At 35.8% G+C, this 18,640-nt stretch overlaps 1 long non-coding RNA gene across 1 annotated transcript in view; it reads left to right on the top strand.

Annotated features, from left to right (window-relative positions):
• LOC140608405 (uncharacterized) overlaps nucleotides 1-18,215 on the top strand; it is a 60,866-nt gene extending 42,651 nt beyond the window's left edge. Inside the window, exon 4 of the long non-coding RNA XR_012010425.1 lies at nucleotides 17,800-18,215. This is a non-coding gene — a long non-coding RNA (uncharacterized lncRNA). The remainder of the gene's footprint in view (nucleotides 1-17,799) is intronic.
• Nucleotides 18,216-18,640: the final 425 nt, after the last annotated feature.

Below are 18,640 nucleotides of genomic sequence, written 5' to 3'. Positions count from 1 at the left end.
TCCAAAATGAACAATAAATGAATAAATTATAATGAATTGAACTCCAAAAATTATTATTTGTTTTACTACTTTCATAATCTCCACAAGATCTCTCAGATTTAAGTATTACTATAAATCACATTATACAGATAAATGAACTCAGATAGCTTAGGATGTTCTTATTTTAACCCAGGTTTTTCTGTACTACATCTCCTTTAATGCTACTTTGCTTTATCATTTAATGTTCCTGGACTTTGAGAATGATATTCAAGCCCTAATTTAAATTCTGAATTGCCAACAAGAGTTGTGAGACTGTGTTCTGCTCTTTCAACCCTGGACATTTATTTCTCTTGAAATGAATATTCAATAGGACATTCTCTTTCCAAAAAGGACTATTTTATTAATATTGAAATGCCTTCATTTTTTCTTTTATCCTTCATTGGCCTGACACTAGAATAGTACTTATCTATTCTATGCTTTCAATCTTTTCCTCACATTCACACATCCATCACAGAGAAGGGTCTCAAAAGGAATTGTCCACGCTTCTGTAACATAAGCATGATAAGTTAGGGAAAGGCTGGAAAATGAGATATGCATAGTTCTTTCTGCATAGATTTCTAGGAAACTGATATTTATATCACCAATTCCCCAGCATTGGAACTATGTACTCTCTGATCAACATCCTTACTAAAAATGACTTTAAAGATTCTTGTTATTAATTGTATGTGCTTTTCTGGTTTCAATACACTAGTGTAGACAATATTAAAAATAAAAGATAATAAATTATACACTGATACTAAATGGAAAAGCTTTTTTATATATAACAAATTATAAGGTAAAATCCAAATGTTTAGAATGTGCTAATATAATCATACTACAAAATAGTAAACATGATATTAATTACAGTCGAGTATTATTTTAGAATTCTTTTTTGTTCTCATTAAATCTTCATTAGCTTGACATTCAAAATTAGTTCCATTGATTAGAAATTGTACACTGCTTGGGCTTAATAAAAATTTTAGTCATCATATGAAACTACCTTTAATTAGACTCACACTGTTTTTACTCTTGTATTAGAAATAAAAGTACAAAAGTGACCTAAAATGGATGTGTGAAAGGTTTTGTTACTGTTGCTACCTCTTTGTTTTAACTTAGCTTTTGAGGGATTTTTTAAATACTAGTGAATAGTGCAATCAGGGGTTGCAATCGAGTGAATCAGGTTTCAATCCGTGAACACTACAGAATGTGTTACCTCCTCCTCTTAAGAAGAATAGGCTCAAAGCTAGACAGGAGACAAGCAATAAACACTGAGTAGGCATGTAATGCCTTTATTACTATACTATGGTTATTTACAAAGTAAAATTAAAATATTAGCATGCATATGCATATTCATTTAACAGCCCTGTAAAGGGTGCTACTTCTTTGATTTATTATAAAGTCTAACTGAATGAGGAATCAGCATGTTAGACGTAAGTGCTATTTAGATTCTTGATTCAATGTTTTCTAAGAAATGATGAGGGGTTTTTTTTTTTTGCCTTAATATGGGAATTCTGGAATATAATTAAAATATTAATTATAAATGACAGAATTCATCTTGTGAAATTAACTGTTCATCACTTTTTAGTTAACATAGATAAATATATATTTGACAGAAATCTCCCAGACTTTACCAGCTTGTTTGATCACGTTTCTTTCATTTCTTGCCTCTGACAGACTATCTTCTTATAATATACTTGCATTACTTTTGGGGGCCTATCTTTTGATTTTCTAAACAATATGGTAAGCTTCTGCAGAGGTAAATCCAAGCCTTTCCTTCTGAGGAGGTAAAGAAATGCCTGTAACTTTACAATGACATTTTTTTCCAGGCTCTCTTTATGATTATTATTTTTAAAAAACGCTAACACCTTATAACATGTAGAGTCATTTTCTTGTATAAATATGCAATCCTCAAGTACTAAAATGGCAATTTTTTTTAAGATTTTATATATTTATTCATGAGAGACAGAGAGAGAGAGAGACAGAGACACAGGCAGAGGGAGAAGCAGGCTCCATGCAGGGATCCCTACGTGGGACTCGATCCCGGGTCTCCAGGATCACCCCCTGGGCTGAAGGCAGCGCTAAACCGCTGAGCCACCCGGCCTGCCCTAAAATGACAATCTTTTATCTGTTTTAAAATTTTACTTTTTCTTAGTAAGTTATGGATAAAACCCTAAGCCAGAACTGGTTGTTCAAGTTTCTAGGTGTCCTATCTTATCTGGTACTGTCTGGTTCCTCTTTAAATTCTTTGTAAGCTGCCTCAAATTCTTTTAAACAGCCCTTACCAATCTAACAATTTCTTTGAATTAAAGATTAGGTTTTCACTGATCAATATTATGCCTCACCTATGCCACATTCTCACTTTTTGCCACTTCAATATATCTTTATATTCTTTTAACTTTATTATTTTTTTAAAGATTTTATTTATTTATTCATGAGACAGAGAGAGAGAGACAGAGAGAGAGAGAGAGAGGCAGAGACACAGGCAGAGGGAGAAGCAGGTTCCATGCAGGGAGCCCAATGTGGGACTCCATCCCAGGTCTCCAGGATCACGCCCTGGGCAGAAGGCTGCGCTAAACCACTGAGGCACCCGGGCTGCCCTAACGTTAGGATATATAGTTTATTTTAAAACATTTTAAAGTTCTCATATTATTAGTTTTCTCAATATCGATGTACTCTCGCCATAGCTTTGTTCTCATCATATTATACCCTCATATATAAAACTAATGCCATTCGAGATGAAATAAAATGTAAACTTCTACTTCTTATTCCCTATTAATTAGAATTCTTTCATTTCTGACTTATTTGCCCCATGGCAAAAGACTCCAATTTCTTCATCCTGGTGATATTTTATTAGCAAGCATCCCTGATGGTATAATACGAAGAGCACTAGGTTATGTAGCAAAATTAACAAAGAAGAAGAGCAATAATAATACCTAATCTATAAACTCTGTAGCTTAATGTAAGAAGACGGCTGCCTATCTCTTTAATGCCTTGTTCCTGTCTTGACAATGGAAATCATAATAGTTCCTTGGGGACTGTTAGAATTCTAGCAATGATTCAATGACGGTAGTTATTTTGTCATTAAAAATCCATAGACACTGGGACACCTGGGTGGCTGCATGGTTGAACATCTGCCTTTGGCTCAGGTCATGATCCAGGGGTCCTGGGATAGAGTCCCTCATCGGGGTCCCCATGGGGAGCCTGCTTCTTCTTCTTCTGCCTCTGTCTCTGCCTCTCTGTGTCTCTCATGAATAAATAAATAAAATCTTTTTAAAAAAATCCATAGATACTTCTTAAAGATTTTACTTATTTATTCATGAGAGATACACAGAGAGAGGTAGAGACACAGGATCCCCAAAATCCATAGATACTTCATAAATGTCAGTTTTTTTCCCTTTCCCATTGGCAACACTTACGCAATATTGAGTTTCTGATACCTGCTATATGTCCAGCCAAAATTACCTTGAATACTAAAGAACCTAAACAAGACAGTCTCTGGGTTAAGATTGCCATACTGAAGGTTGTTATTCACTGGAGGAAATTATCAGAAGTAGTTCAAAGGGGTGGCACAAAAGAGGTGATAAAGCAAAATGATGGAGTGATATTTCTTTTCATCTCAACATCTAGGTACAGAGAAATCAGCAGAAGAGTGAAAGGGATGAGGAGGATAATATTCTATCATGCTCTCTGTTCCTCCTTTTTGATCCTATTCTTTTCAGTCATGAAGACCACTAATACATGTGATGTAGCATTTGGAGCAAGCATTGTTATAAACTATTAAAGACAGTAATTGCAGCCTAGAACATAGGCAAAAAGCGTGTTAGGTACTTCATGAATAGTATTTTTTGTTTGTTTATTTATTTGTTTTTGTTTTTGATTTTTAGAGAGAGTGAGAGAGCACAAGCAGGAGGTGCAGCAGAGGGAGAGGGAGCTGGACTCGGGCTCAATCCCAGGAGCCTCGCTGGCATTATGACCCGAGCCTAAAGGCAGATGCTTAACTGACTGAGCCACCCAAGCACCCCATAAATAGTTGTTAAGAATAAGAAAACGTAGGTTCCATTCTCTACCCTAATACTTCCTAAATGTGTGGTCTTGAGCATTTCATCTCTCCTCTGTGTTTGGTTGGTCATAAAACACCCACTTAAAATAAAGGCATTTCCATTACAGGTAACCCCTAAATTCTAATTCTATATTTTATTAGTTTTGAACCATTTTTATGCCCAGCATAATGTCAGAGACAAATTAAGCCAATACATAAAATGCAGGTTTAAACCACCAATTCATCAACAATCTTTTTTAATTTAGAATTTAAACTATATGCTTCATAATAAAAACACATGATTTAGTAAGTCTTTTTTTTTTAAGATTTTATTTATTCATGACAAAGAGAGAGAGAGAGAGAGGCAGAGACACAGGCAGAGAGCAGGCTCCATGCAGGGAGCCTGATGCAGGACTCAATATTGGATCTCCAGGATCAGGCCCTGGGCTGAAGGTGGTGCTAAACTGCTGAGCCACCAGGGCTGCCCTAGTAAGTCTTTTGATTATAATTATTTCACTTGACTTATACAAAAGATTTTTTTTGTTTATTTTGAAATAGTAGAGAAAAGGGATGAGGAAACAAGGAAGTCATGGAGTTTATCTGTGGAGAAAAGAGTTCAGTAGCTGCTGGGTATACAATGATTAGCTTTCCAAACATTGAAATGCTAACTTTTCATAAAACTAGCCATACAGTTTTTGTTCCTGAACATGAACAATATAAACATCCAGAAGTAGAAAATGACAGCTTGAGTGAGCAGATAACAGTTGGATAAAGTTGAAACTAACAATGATACATATGTTTTCATTGAGCCCTGTAATTTCCTGCTTTATCTGTTTTTTAATCTTATTGTTCTTGAGTACTTTCCTGTTTTCTGTGTCCTTTTATTTAAAAGATTTATTTATTTATTTTAGAGAGTGAGCGGAGGGGCAGAAGGAGAGGGAGAGAGAGAGAATATCAAGCCGACTTGGGCTTGGAGCCCAGATGCAGGGCTTGGTCTCACAATCTATAGATCAGGACCATAGCTGAAATCAAGAGTTGGATGCTTAACTAACTGAGCCATCCAGGTGCCCCTTTTCTGTTTCCTTTTATCATCAATTTTCTTTTTTTTTTACCTTATAATTTGGCAATATTTTTTATTATTTCAATCTCCTCAGTTAACTCAAATAAAATAATTTTTAATATACTTTTTAATTTGAAAGGTCCTTTTCGAAATTAAGAGCCATTTTAGGGCTTCTTTGGGACAGAGTGATTTCAAATTAGTGGCTTTAATGGGATTAAAACATAAAGGAGAATACGCAAAATATGAAAATAGGCACATATCAAAAACCCTATTTTCAAATTGCAGTATCAGAAGAAAATATCTTAGTAAATGTATTTGAAAACTCACCTAAGAGTTATTTTAAGTATTTTTCAAATGTATTAGATACTTTATTTACTTGCTTAAATGCTATATTTATAGCATCATAAAGAAACAACTGCAACATATGCAAAAATGTCTTCATAGTATAGACTTTATTTTTTTTTTTAATTTTTATTTATTTGTGATAGTCACAGAGAGAGAGAGAATGAGGCAGAGACACAGGCAGAGGGAGAAGCAGGATCCATGCACCAGGAGCCCGATGTGGTATTCGATCCCCGGTCTCCAGGATCACGCCCTGGGCCAAAGGCAGGCACCAAACCGCTGCACCACCCAGGGATCCCTAGTATAGACTTTAAATGTATCCTTTTATTCCTTAATGTTCTCCAGAAAACCTAATTTAAGTAATGTAATGGCTGATTTCATGCACTTTTTCTGACACGGCTGAAAGATCCAGATAGAAACAGACCAAAGATCAACTAAAAGTAAATTTGCATCTCTCTACCACTTTAACCTAAAATTTCAAGATTTGACAAATGCTTTTATTTAATTATATAAAAATAGATATGTGACCTCTCTGTGTCCATTTGAAGAGAAAACATTTCTTATCCCTTTAACAATGTTTGGACTAAAGTTTTAGAAAACATGCTTTCTATATAAATATAAATATTTTATTCTTATATCTGTAACTGATTTTCTGCTTCTGTATCAAGTATTATCATTTCTCTTTCATTGGTAACAAGACTATTTTTTGAGGTTAATAGCATAAGACAGTGCATAAACTCAAGTGCAAAGGAGAAAACATCTTTTTGTTATATTATTATTTTCCATAAAATTTAATTTCATAGTTGAAAATAAATGTGATGAATTGATGCCATCTCTTCTATGTGTTTAGAAAATAGCTTTAAAATCATGTAATTATAATATAGGCATATTACAGTTTTGCATTTATATAATAAAATCTTATATATTGGACTAAGTAAATAGGGCTATTCTAATGAACAATTGCCTAAATTAGTGGATATCATTAGGATAATGATATTTATTTTTCATGTGTTTAGTACACATAAGTATTGTAAGCTAGAGATTCAATTCATGTTGATAATTAAATTAGTCATTAGGCAGTGATTTTACATTATACTGTTTTAAATATTTATGTTGCCTTATAGCATTAAAAATGGTAAAACATCTTCAGAATACATTCAGGTAAGTTTTAATTTGGTAACTGTACTCATCCTCTGATGGGAGTGGTCTAGACTCTAAAAGATCATGATGGGATTAGTTTTCCATGCAAATATATTAACTCATCCCATAATATATGGGTCTTTCTTAAAATTTTTGAGCAGGGAGATGGTCATGATTAATTAAACTTTGTACTAGATAGAGCCCGAAGGTAGCAAGGATGATAATGAAGTAATGTACTGAAGAGAAGGAGGTAGTAGTAAGACACTGCCATAGTCATGTCAAGAGCTGAATCAGGAGAGAACTAAGAAGGTTATATAGAAAATAACCAAAAAAGTAAAAAGGGGTCCAAGTTATTTAAAAAGATTATTCATACAGTTTGAATCTCACTCACAAGATCAACCCAGGAGAAATTAAAGAGATGGAAACATGGTTTTCAGGGACTGACAACAATAACAATAAGTAACAACAAGACAAAACCAACCGACTTTTGAGAAAACCACTGGAAGTTTAAAAGCTGTCTTTAAAAAGTTTGTATTGGGATCCCTGTGTGGCTCAGCGGTTTGGTGCCTGCCTTCAGCCCAGGGCCTGATCCTGGAGACCTGGGATGGAGTCCCATGTCAGGCTCCCTACATGGAGCCTGCTTCTCCCTCTGCCTGTGTCTCTGCTTCTCTCTCTCTCTCTCTCTCTCATGAATAAATAAATCTTTAAAAAATAAAAAATTAAAAAATAAAAAGTTTGTATTGAGGGTCTATAGGGAAAGTAGGAGATATGATTAGTAATAGAGTTGATAGCATAGATAGTAGTGAGACTTGTTGAAGAAATATTTTTGAAATCTAGGCTTTGCCTGAGTTTACCCTCCTCTCCTTCATAATCTAGAAATTGTGTCCAGGCATTAAATCACCACAGCGAAGGCTCTTTTCATTTGTTTCTCATCTCTGAGGGATCATTGTCTTTTCCTGCCTGATGTTCAGTGCCTTAAAAACTATTTTTTCATCTCTTGTCTGACATTTTAGTTGTTTGGAGAAAGTGGCTATATCCGACCCCTGTAACTATCTTGCATGGAAAAGTAGTCACATTCAAATCTGATATTTTATTTTCTAGGGAAGTGGTAGGTACACTTTTTCTATAAAGGGACAGACAGTAAATATTTTACTCTTTATGGGCTACACAGTTCCTTTCACAACTTCTCAGCTCTGCCACAGTAGTACAAAAACAGTCAAATACAATAGGTAAATGACAGGCATGGTAGGAAATGGTTTATAGGGACTAGAATAGCTAGCTGAACCCTGTTTCATGACAACCACTAAAAGTTTGTAAACAATGCATAACTTACAAGCTAACAGAAGTAAAATAATGAGAGTGTAAATATAAAAATGCAATTCCCAAAGTAGCCAAACTTTTTTTTTAAAGGGAAAATAAGAATATAAACAAAAGGACAATTAGAAAACACATAAAAAGATAGTTTAAGTCAAACATTTCTGAAATGACATTAAGCATATATGGACTAAATGATCTATTTAAAAGACAATTGCTACCATTTGGATTTAGAAAGCTAATTTCTCATTGTATGTGATGCATAAAAGATATACAGAAAAGTTACCTTTGAATAATGGCAAAAAGAAAGGCTTTGCAAAAGTGACAAAAGGGAAGGTACTGTAACTATGTCATCAGACAACCTAGCCTAAAGTGGATAATTAGGGTAACTTCATATTGATAAAAAGTTTACAATTTCTAGGGAAATACTCACACTTTAAATTTTTAGACACCTAGTAATATGATCCCAAAATGTATGAAGCATATTTCAAAAAAGCTATGAGGAGAAATAAGCAGATTCACAAAGTGGGAGATTTTAACACTACTCTAACAAGCAAAGAAAAAACAGCTTAGCAAGCAATCTGAATAATGAAGATAAATAAATGACTCGTGTAAGAAACCATTTTGAGGAGTATTAAAAACCCATGACATCTGCATGAAAGAAGAGAGAAAAGAAAAACTATTATGTAATTCTATTCATAAAAATTCCATTTGTAAAAAAAATAGGCAAAATTAAATCAGATATTTTAAAAAGCACAGGAGATTAAGGAAAAAGTCTAGATATTTGTTAATTTGAGCTTGGTACAGGAGCACTATGGGTTTCTCAAGTCTCAACAGAAGTCCTCTTGGCTTTCTGAAGAAGCATCCTGTATTGACAGTCACACCCACGTTCGGTGCAGAGGAAAGAAATGCAGAGAAACATTTGGAGCCTTGAGATCATGTTAATCACAAAAGAATATTTGGGATCATAGGTTACCCTATACCAGAACCTGTACTAGCAATCTTCCAATTGGCAGAGGTGCTCAAGTGGTAATTTGTAAATTTTATATTACCTGAGAGGTAGGGCCCTCTAAAGATGAGGACAAGGGGCAATATCTACCCTTGCCCAGAGCGAAGGACAGTATTGTCCTAAGAAGATGGAAGCAAAAGCAGATATGGAAAGGAAGTTAATTAATGAGGCTCATGAGTCTTCTGGAGTTAATTGTAGAGAAAATTGTTGGATATCTTAGCTTGGAGAAAATACAGATCTATAAATAATTCTGCAGGGTTACTGAAGCTTCAGCATGCAGAAAGTGTGATAAAGACAATGTAAGATGAATAGACAGTAGAGCTGAAAACAGCTGTATGGGACGCGAGCATGAGAGGCAGAAAAAAAACCCTTAACTATGATTGAAATACATGCACAAGAGATGTAAGAAGGGAATAAAGAATGCCTGAAAAACTAAAATAAATATATAATAAGACCTTATGTTCTGAAACTCACAATGACCAACACTCTCAAATGCTATAGAGAAAACAAGATGTGGATTAACAATTGTTCACCAGATATAGTACATAGTCACTAGTGAACTGAATGAGGTAATTTACATTGAAACACTGAACTTACATCACAGGTTTTGGTGTTTTAATGAGTAAATAAGATATGAGGAGCAGAGGTATGAGGTATGAAAAAGTGTAAATACAAGAGATACACGTATGGGTGTGTTCATGTATATTAGTGTGCATGTATGTGTGTTTGTGTATATCTTTCAGATGTAATAATAAGAATAAGGACATTTTTATTTAAGATTAATGATAACTGGATGAAAACTCTCAGGGAAATGTAAATCTCTGGAGGGCAAAGTTTCTGTCTGCTTGATCAAAAGAAACTGATGAAATAATTCTGACATGTGCCATTTAGTCAACCCTTTATTTAGATAGATTAAAAGTCTTAGATTATACAATTATATACAATTCATTAAATTCAAGACACTGCTGATTATTTGATGAACCATCATTTTATACATCACCAGAGAAACAATACTGTCAAATTATTTCACAGCGCTTTTGTTATACTTATAATTTTCATTAGAATTTACTGAAGAACTGAATCATTTAGAATAGATTTTTATCATATATCACTTGTGACTCTATGAAGACAAAAATATATGCAAATTAAACTATTTGGAGTATACCTAAAATATCCTTTTCATGTAGTAACCATATCTTCCAAAACACTTTTCAGTTCAGAGTTTTTAAAATCTGTGTTTTATCATATGGCATCATTTGCTGTGCCTTCTGGGGTATAGCCAGAGCACAAGCTCTCCATTATTCTGTACCAGACCTGTCTATAAGCCATTTATACAAATTGTAATGTACACTGCAGGACCCTACAACTTCCTTGGTGATAGTAATTGTCAGCTACGTCTTGAATCCAGAGCAATAGAAAAAAAAGGTGATTCTTAGAATTGATAAAGTACACTAGGAAAAACAAAGCTGGGACCTAAAGCAAGTTGTCCTTATTTGCCATGCAGTACTTTTCTCAAATAGTCCACACCTAATATTTTTGGAATCATGCTTGCTTTTTACATTTGGGAAATAGATATTTTTTTAAAAGGAAAAAATTATTGCATTCATAAATGAAATACTATACAACCATTAAAGGTATGTGGTAAAAGAATACATTAAAATTTGGGGGATCCCTGAGTGACTCAATGGTTTAGCACCTGTCTTCGGCCCAAGGCATGATTCGGGAGTCCCAGGATCGAGTCCCACATTAGGCTCCCTGCATGGAGCCCGCTTCTCCCTCTGCCTGTGTCTCTGCTTCTCTCTCTCTCTCTCTCTCTCTTTCTCTCTGTGTCTCTCATAAATAAATAAATAAAATCTTAAAAAAAAAGAATACATTAAGATTTGGAAATGTATCTATGATATTTGAAAAATGTATGAGTATATACATATATGTATGCAAGTGCATATATGTTTTTATATATATATATACACATACTTAAATCTATACCTACATATAATATCATATTCATATATAAAATAACCATAAAGATATATACTAAAATATTAGCAACATTATCTCTAACATACAAACATGACTTTTTGTATTTTCTTGATATATTTATATTTCCAGTTTTTTTACTGTTCATCTGTACTATTCATACCACATTAAAATAAACAGAATAGATTCTACTGTTCTCACTACAGGATTTCCATAATTTTTGGAATACTTTACAATAATTTTAAACTTCAGATTAACCATGAATTAAATACTGTAGGGTCATATACTATAAACATAGAAGTTTGTACTGTCTATACTAGAAATTTTTGGCAAATTTCCATATTCTTTTCTGTAATTTTATAATAGTCAAATGACTGATCGTAAAATAATTATTGGATTATCTTCTTTGATACAAGTATAGAGTCAAAATCTTTCAGAAAAAGTTATACAACACATAGTTCACTTGGTTGTAACCTTTTGATTGCTAATTTAAGTAGCAATTTAATCTAATTTTACATGTATAATTATGCATTAAATAATTCAAAGTACAAAGTAGTAGTTACATGTTGCAAATAACTGCAGGAACATATTAACCATTGTTACGCATTTTCACTTCATGCTATAATATTAAGGATGGGTGTATATATTTTTTTCAGTCTTTATTAATATACACTTGGCATAAAAATATACATTTGGCATATACTGAACATAGAATTTTAATTTGTATGAGTTTTTGCACATATATTTTTAAGTTACCTGTTTTTTGCAAACTTAAAAGAAAACTACATAAATTATTTACCTTTGTCTTTTCTGTCAATTCCTTTTCCCTCCTTTTTATGGCAACAGATCTAACTAGTCAAATCTATTTAAAATTTACTTACTTGTTTTAAGCTTTCTATTCTCTAAAGACAGAATTTCTAAAAATCATCAAATTCAGTGGCAAACTAGCTGTAGATAACTTTTTCACTAGAGTATTTCAAAATCTTAAAAATTAAATAATCTTTCTTAGAACATTAAAAGAATATATGAACATACCCTCTCTGTTAGATCAAAACCATTTTTTTTTTTTACCGAAAGTGATTTATAAATGTGCAATGTACATGCAGTTACAGAAGAGGAAGATGCTCAACTTTGTGTATAGATCTTGATTATTTTTCCTCTTTTTTTTTTTTTTTTTGAAAGAGGGAAGGGTGGGAGGGTCAAGGAGAAGAGGAGAAAGAATCCCAAGCAGACTCCATGACCAGTGGGGCTTCCTCCCATGACCCTGATATCATGACCTGAGCCAAACTCAAGAGTTGGACACTTGACCAACGAAACCAACCAGGCATCCTTCCATCTTGATTTTTTTTTTTTTTAATTTAAAGTGTCTTAACAAGAGAGGTATCACTTCTCAGCAAGTATTACTTTTTACTCTTCTAATTAGTCTGGCAATCTGGTGAGTGGATAAATGTTTTCCTATAGATAATTTTAAAAATATCACCTTAGAATCTCAAAAATATCTGTTTAAATGATTTGTTATAATACTAGTTGTTAATCATATTTTACCACTGTGTGGAGTGGGTGGAGGAAGCTACAGGCCTATGCATTGCCAAAAATAATATCAAGATATCTATCTCTTTTTAAGACTATCAATCCTTAATTCTATTATCTGGGATACTTGCATGATTTTGAGCATCCCAAAAATTGTAAAGGAATCTTAAACATTTGTGAATTTCCCATAGCACCTAATAATTCTGAGAGCAGATAACAAGTATTTGATATCTGTCCATCTGTAACTACTACTATATTTTATTATTAAAAATGATTTTAAATGGAACTCAGGCTCACATTATGAGTAGGAAAAGGTCCGTCCATACTGCACCTGTTCTTTTTGTCTGTTTCTTTCTTTCTTTAAAGATAATTTATTGTTAAATGAGAGGAAGTCACAAAGCAAAATGGAATGGGGACAGGTGTCAAAGATAAATTTTAAAAATGTTTTTGTCAAATACTATTCTGGATTTCCTAAGGTTAGAAACAAGAAAAGAATCAAGTGAAAAGGTAATCGATCTCTTTAAAAGGTCTGAATTTGAAAAGAAAACAACTTTTCTCTGAAAATACAAATCATCCTTCTTACATGAAACTTAGACTGAGAAAAAAAAAGACTTTAGTAAACTGTATCTCTCAGATATGCTTAGGAATGTTTGGTTTTAATGAGTTTTAAAAATCATGGGTGCCACTTTGTAAATGGACATAAGTCCACCAATGATCAATGTCACTTGATCCACCCTGAAGTGTCCCATTATGTCTTCTTATGCTTCTTTCCTGTAACTTGCAGCAAAGCAGGTTTGAGGAAAAAGAAAGGATTAGAAGGAACTACAGTTAGTTCCCTAGTGAATAACTTAAGATAAAACCTGCTTTTCCATTCACATCACACATTCACAATTGCTCACTTCTACTTACTTTACTGGTATATTTCAGATTCTATCCACACCTAGAATGCTTTGTCTGAACTTAATCCAACCCCCAAAACAAAACAAAATCTCACGTGGATATCCCAAAACATGGCTGTGCACCAAGGCCATGTTCTCCCATATATCTCTCCTGTCATGCTGCCCACAATATTGTTCTGAGCTCATTGAAGTATCCCCATTGGGCCAGAATAAAGCCTTGGGAACTCTCTTAACATAATTTAAAAATTACATTTACCACTTGTCTTGAATGAGATGATTATGAAATCAGAGAGAAAAAAAACATTTTTATCAAGAAATGCTACATAATTGACTCTTCCAGAGGCAGATAGTGTTTGTCACTCTGAGTGAGGAAGGTAATCACGGAGTCCCAGAGTGCCCTCTTTACCAGTCCCCACTACAGCAAACTCAGGACCATGGACCCAACTGCAGGATCCACCCAGAGATGCATCCAGTATGACAGATGCATATGCATATGCATATGCATCCAGTATGACAGATGCATATGACACTGTTTAAGCTGAAGAGGAAAACTGTGTGGAGGTTCCTCAAAGAGTTAAAAACAGACCTGCCTTACAACCCAACAATTGCACTGCTGGGGATTTACCCCAAAGATACAGATGCAGTGAAACACCAGGACACCTGCACCCAATGTTCATAGCAGCAATGTCCACAATAGCCAAACTGTGGAAGGAGCCTCAGTGTCCATTGAAAGATGAGTGGATAAAGAAGATGTGGTCTATGTATACAATGGAATATTACTCAGCCATTAGAAATGACAAATACCCACCCTTTGCTTTGACATGGATGGAACTGGAGGGTATTATGCTGAGTGAAATAACTCAATCGGAGAAGGACAAACATCATATGGTCTCATTCATTTGGGGAATATAAAAAATAGTGAAAGGGAATAAAGGGGAAAGGAGAAAAATGAGTGGGAAATATCAGAGAGGGAGACAGAACATGAGAGACTCCTAACTCTGGGAAACGAACAAGGGATGGTGGAAGGGGAGGTGGGCAGGGGGTGGGGGTGACTGGGTGACGGGCACTGAGGGGGGCACTTGATGGGATGAGCACTGGGTGTTACTCTATATATTGGCAAATTGAACACCAATAAAAATAAATTTATTAAAAAAAAAAAAAAGCTGAAGAGGACACCAGACAGTTTGGCTCTAGAGGTTTCCAGTGACTCTAAATGAGAGGGATGATAATCACACCTGCTCTCCTCGGACCGGAACAGAAATCCCCACTGTGGCTCCAGGGTACCCACAGAGCTATCGATTCTACTTTCAGGACACATGGAAACCATCAAAAGAAACCCTAAAATACAGCGGGAATTCGGGCTTATAAAACTCTACAGCCCTTGAGCACATGATATAATTTGGACATATTCAAAGAAAATATTCGCAATTGTTCTTTCCAATATTGGAAGAGAAAAAGCCACCTGCCCCTTTCTTCACTCAAAAACCTCAGGGATTGGCAGAAGGAGGAAGTATGGGCTGGTGGGGAGGCAGGGTGAGCAGGGGGTGGAAGCCAGATACAGTCTGGCCCACCACACCCCCTGGCCCAGCGGCCCTTTCTGTTGCTGTTTTTTTTTTTTTTTTTAAGAATTTATTTTTTCTTTATTCATGAGAGACACACAGAGAGGCACAGGCAGAGGGAGACTCAGGCTCCATGCAGGGAGCCCTATGAGGGACTTAATCCTGGACCCTGGGATCATGTCCTGAGCCAAAAGCAGCCTCTCAGCCGCTGAGCCCCCCAGGCACCCCCCTTTCTGCTACTGAGGCCAACTCAACTGAACTCACAAAGTGTTGTGCATTTGCACCTCACGCCCTGATTGTCTCTGCCATTACAGTAAGCACTTACAAGAAATGAGTGCCATCACCACAGCGCCCAGGTTTGGGAGTTTGACTCATGACACCAATCCCTGAGCCTTTCTTTCACCTGGAGGGAGGGCTCCTTTGGGCTTAGACTAAAGTCAGGGGCAGGATTCCTCTGCGGTGTTGGCACCATCGAAGTTGATCCAGGGTCCCTGGAGAGGAGACTCATCCAGATGAAACAGATCACCAGAAACATTTCCATCTGCCTCTCCCAGTGGCCATGCAGTCCTGGGTGTGACCGGCCCTTCCCACTGGGAGTGAGGCCCTCTTGGGGAGTCCCCCAAAAGTGGTTTCCCTAAGCATTCTCTCAAAATGCTGTTTCTCTCTGCTACGTTTTGCCTTATGAGAAAAATAGGCAAGTATTTGGAAACCCCAAAATACATATCAGGAGAGTTACACAAGCCTGTGGAGACATTACCAGATGCCAAGGGTTCAAAGTGCTTTGCCATAGCCTATGCTTGGAGCCAACCAGGTGAAGGAACCAGAACTGAAGCCATTGCTGTCAAACTGGCCCCTGGTGGACCTGACTCCTCTGAAGAGAGGTGAGAACAGGGTGAACCTTTTCATTCTTTCTTTTTTAAACAGGCATCTTTATTTTATACTGTGGTTTGGGGTTTTTTTTGATATGAAAAGGGTTTGGAGAATCCCAGGAGTTTTGGTGACACAGGAAAGTACAAATGGAAATGGGAATAAACTAGGGAATGGGACTCAGCCTTCCACAGATGGGACCCATCTGGATGTCAGCTCATGGAACTAGCACCACTGTCAGTGAAGACATCCTGGGCTGAAAGTTCTTAAAACTCACTTTTTCCATCCCGGAGACTTTCTCCACACTCTTCCTCGGGCTAACAGGCTGACTGAGAATGGAAGAAGAGCTCTCTCTTTCCTCCCTATTTCAAACTGGGCCCATTTTTCTTTTGCTCCAGTTGGCTTTCTATTTGCTCATCGAATTGAGATTTTGGGGGAAGCTGCACAGCATAAAACTGGAAATATTTTGAAAATAATTTGAACACTTTAGAAAAACAAATCGTCTCAATGACTGTAGGATACCATGACATTTTCTCCTTCTCCAGGCCAGGCTTAGAGGTATGGGCTAGGTCAGACTCCTTTGGGGCACGAGGGCCGTGGAGGGCAGTGGAAGAGCTGGTCCAACCCCACACAGGCTCATGTCAGCACTCATCTGGGAGGCCATCGCTGCCTGGGAGCTCTGTGGCTTCGAGCCCCACGCTGGACAGAAACCTCCTCAGCGTCTTGCAGCAGTTGTAATCCAGGGTGGTCGTGTAGACGGTCTTGGGGTACTTGGGGTAGATGATGGTGGTGCTGGGGAAGCGGGTGGGCTTGTGGTGGGGCTTGAGGTGTACCTCTGCCTTGTAGTTGCACCAGGTGCAGTTGGGGGGCAGGTGACCATAGCTACAGGGGGCCACTGCCAGGCCCAGGGGCAGGTGGACATCATCAATGAAGTGCCTCTCCGAGTCATACTTGACCGATGAAGTGTACCTTACTTCGTTGGCGGTAAGGGATGAAATTCCACTCCTTTGCCAAAGGACAGAGGGCACAGCCTTGGTGAGCAGGCAAAGGCCAGTGGGCTGAGGAGAGGTGCTGGATTCGGGGCGCGGGGCTGCCGCCTGCCGTCGGGGTCTCGCGGGCCCCACACTGCACCTATTCTATCAAAATTAATTTATTGAAAGAAAACTACTTTCTCCTAGAAGATAGAGGAAGCTTAATATTTGCTTTCACAATGGCAGACTGGGCTATTGGGTCCAATCCTGTCACAAAGGACAAATAAAAAATCCAGATGGAATAATTTTTTTAGAATATTAAAATATGAGGAATAAAAGAATTTCCACAATCACTAACAGTATTCAACATTGCACTTGAGTCCTGGTCAGCAGAGTAAGGCCAAAAAAATATTTGAAAGATTTAAGTAAAACTGATGGAAAAAATGATAAACAGATGATAAGAGTATATATGGAAAAAAGTTAAAGGAATTTACAGAAATTTTTTAGGAACTATAAGGCATTTAGGGGTAAGGTGGGTAGATCAGTGTTCTAAATTGAAAAGTGCAAAATTATGAAGGTTTATAAGGACATAGCCACGATCTTGCATTGGGAGCAAAAAGATTTATTTAACAAGACACAAAAATCACAAACAAAAACAATTGTAAACCAACTGCATTAAAAGTAATGACTTCTCTGTCTCAAAAGGCACCACAAAATATGACATGATACAGATGGAGAGAGGATACTGCATAACATAAATTATTAAGTAATACAATCAAGAATACATAAAAAATTGTATTAATTAACATAAAAATACAAAGGAAAAATACTGAGGGAAAATAAACCAGAGGACTTAAATAATATTTTCCTAAAGAAATTATCCAATTGGCCAATAAACGTGTGAAAATTTAGCTAATAAACCTGTGAAAGTATCCAACTGGCTAATAAACCTGTGAAAATTTAGAAAATATTTATAATGATGTTTTTCCATCAAGTTCTATTAAATAGCTACCAAGGATCTCAATATATCACATTTTTTTTGTCATGAAAGATTTTCATTATTGTTCACTTTAGAGTCTTATGAACAAAGGAGCAAGATGTGGAAGAAGAAAACAAAGTGATGGAGACAGAGGAGGAGGACAGTGGCGATGATAAGAACTAAGAAAAAAGAGGATAATTGCATGCCGGCTAATTACTACAAGGCTACCAGAAGAGCCACATGACACATATGCTTATTTCTCACAGGACAGACCTGAATCACATGACAATAGCAAGTAACATGGGAAGATAACATATATATTCTTTATCCTAAGTTATATCTATCTAAAAAATTAAATTTCTTTTACTATGGATAAAGGGAAAAACAGATAGGGAAGGAAAGCAAGTAGTTAATGCTATAAATTATGTAATTTCCTAAAAGGTTACATGTATTTGAATTTTGAAACATTGCTTCTACCTCTATTAAAAATATATGCATCTTGGTTGGTTAATTTATATCTTAGATCAATTTGTGATCTGCTCACATGTATAACATGTAGTTTTTTTAACCAAAGAGAATAAAATACATATTCTGAATTTGTATCTTTATAGTGTAGCCATTTATGATGTGGTTTTACTCCCTTATTTATAAAAAGAAGTTATCCTGTTTTGTAAACTTCATAAATGAGTAAAAATGCCAAGTATTTTATTAAATTCATGTTTTTCCATATCAGTATTTGATTTACTGAATCTATATGTTCTTTATAAAATTAAAAATAGATATCCTGGTGTTTTTGAAATATTTCCTTAATAATGTATAGACAGACATTCCCTTATTTCTGTTAGGACCTATGTTATTTCTTGATAATATCACAAAAGCAAGGCAAATGCAAACAAATAAATCCCCTAGTGCTGTGAATATCTAAACCAACTTTTA

The sequence above is a fragment of the Canis lupus genome, chromosome 17, assembly GCF_048164855.1.
Source record: "Canis lupus baileyi chromosome 17, mCanLup2.hap1, whole genome shotgun sequence".
Lineage (NCBI taxonomy): Eukaryota > Metazoa > Chordata > Mammalia > Carnivora > Canidae > Canis > Canis lupus.
Note: the sequence above shows the minus strand (reverse complement) of the source record. Positions and strands in the feature narration are given on the sequence as shown.